The following is a 2,595-nucleotide window of genomic DNA, read 5'->3' on the forward strand; positions in this document are numbered from 1 at the left end:
TTACTATATATAGATTTCGAATAACATTCGCAAATATTATTATTACACAGTTTTATTATTCGATAAGATTATTTTATTTTTATTTGTGATGTTTAGGATAGTTTTTGTTTTATTTCAAATCACCCTTAGATTGTTCAATCGATGTGAATTTCCTAAAAACACTGATTAATATTTAGTTTTTCTTCTTTAGGTATTCACTTTTTTATTTAGAAAACATTTATAATATAGAAAATTTATTAATTTGACTACTTATATTATATTATAATTATAAATAATAATATGTTCTAAATTCTTCTTATTTTTTAATCGGTACTCAAATTTTAAATGTCTATTTTTCAGAAATGAATTGATTTCTATTTTAAGTAAAAATCTTTAAATTTGGTATTTTTAACTCTTATTTCCTTTTCTCTACTAAATAATGGCAACTCTTAAAAAATAAATTTTGTACCATTAAAATATATGATAAGTTTCTTTTTCGTATCTCTAACTATTTTAAAATATTTACTCATTATATGTTAAAATATAATGATCTAATTTATATATATTTAATCTCTATTCAAAAATTTCATATTTTAAGTTGTATATTTATTTTTTTCGTTTTTCATAATATTTCATTTAATTTTTGTCAATTATTGTTTTTATTTAATGTGTGAATTAGTTTAGTTTTAATATTTTTGTTTTAATAAATAAATATGTGGAACCCACAAAAAAAAAATTATGATGACATGGATGCTGATGTGGACACCTTAGATGGAGAAAAACTCTCCCATTATATATATAGATTGTAAAAAACAATTGTTTCACCATATTGCTTATTCATAGTAGTTTATATGTCAAATATTTGTCATTTGTGTTATATTTGTACAACCATGAAGTGAAAATTTTAAAAATTAATGTTAATAATAAACTATAGAATAAATACAAGGTGTAGTGATTCCACAATCCGACAAGATCAAATCCTTCGTACTCCTCCATAATCATTAGGATACAAAGATAAAGATTTAACTACTTTTTCTGTAATTTTTAGATATTACATATTTCCTTATTATATTCAAAAAATAGAAGGTTTATCATACAAATGCCAAAAATACTTGACCTTTTAAAGAAAGATTTAAATAATTCATTTTCTATTGTTTTTTCTAAACATATCATATTTTCTATTATTAAACCAAAAACAATCAAAACTTTTAATTATTTTCCAAACTAGTAGTGATCTCATCATCTGTGTTGCTTTGCGGTGAACCGTCTCTAGAATCCGACAAGATCAAATCCTTCGTATTCCTCTATGATTAATGTTTTTTTTGGTCGGCCCATGATTAATGTTTTTGGTGAGAAGTTATAAATAAATACAAATATATAGATATCGATTATAATTAAAAAGTTTTGGTGATAGAAAATATTTTATAAATGTATTCCAAAAAATGTATATATAGATAATTAAGAACTTTATATATTTATAATTTAGGACACAATTTGGAGTTCTAAATTTTCAATATAAGACACGTTTTAGTTATCCATTCAACCAATCATAACTTGAATTGCATTCTTCAAAAGCTATTTGAATTACCCATTCAACCAATCATAACTTGAATTGCATTGTTCAAAAGCTATTTGAATCATATGTTCTGCTTTTGAGACGAATTATGTGGATATCTAAGCATGACAGAGTATCCAGATGAAAGGGCGAGTTCTCGACAAAACTTAAAACAGTTCTTCAATACGCATCATCTACTAATTTCCTCTTCTTCTCCTATTTAATCTAGTTATGTAACTGGAACTAGAATCATGGCTTGCAAAGACTCACTTCATGATATCTCTTGGAGTCCAATGAGCATTTTTAGTTGCTCATATATAAATACATTATATGAAAAAGAAGATTACAAGTTAAAACAAAACTTCATTACGGTATAAATTAGTGTTTAACGTTTCACAAAACTTGATCGCTCTGTTCAATTTCATAAAACTTATAAAAACTTAATCCCTTATTGTTTCACATTTTAATGTTGTTTCTTCTTCAGTGTACCAATTAATTCAAGGGTTTGTTGGGAAAGTAGTACGTTTCTGAAACTTAATTGGGAAAGTAGTACGGTTACTATTTAGAATTAGTAAAATAGACAGCTTTTGTTGGGTGTGTGAGAGAGAGAGACGTGTGGGGACTTTAGTGGGCCAGATTTTTTTCTTTCTTTATTAAACATTCCCTCAAAGTTTATTAATTAAAATGCTCTTTAATAAATTTAGTTTTCTAAAATTGATCATATAAATAAAAATCTATGTTTATTTCTGCAACAAATGATCTCCCATCAGAGCCCCCATGATCACTGCTAAGTTATTAGAACACACGAAGACGAATTAAGATGCTTTTGTTATTGAAAATATAATACATTCATGCAAAAAGAAGTTAGGGTATTTTACCGAAGAATGGGAATGTAAGTGCGACAACCAAAGTATAGAGAACTAGAATCGTTCTAACAAACATAGATACTCCATATGATCTCATCTTTATTGAAGACGGTATAAGTTCTTCTAAACTTAATACAATCGGTGTGAGAGATAACGCATATTTGGTCATCGGTGTTATCACCTATAGAAGAGAAA

Source organism: Arabidopsis lyrata (genome assembly GCF_000004255.2).
Source record: "Arabidopsis lyrata subsp. lyrata unplaced genomic scaffold ARALYscaffold_3, whole genome shotgun sequence".
In the NCBI taxonomy this organism is placed as follows: domain Eukaryota; kingdom Viridiplantae; phylum Streptophyta; class Magnoliopsida; order Brassicales; family Brassicaceae; genus Arabidopsis; species Arabidopsis lyrata.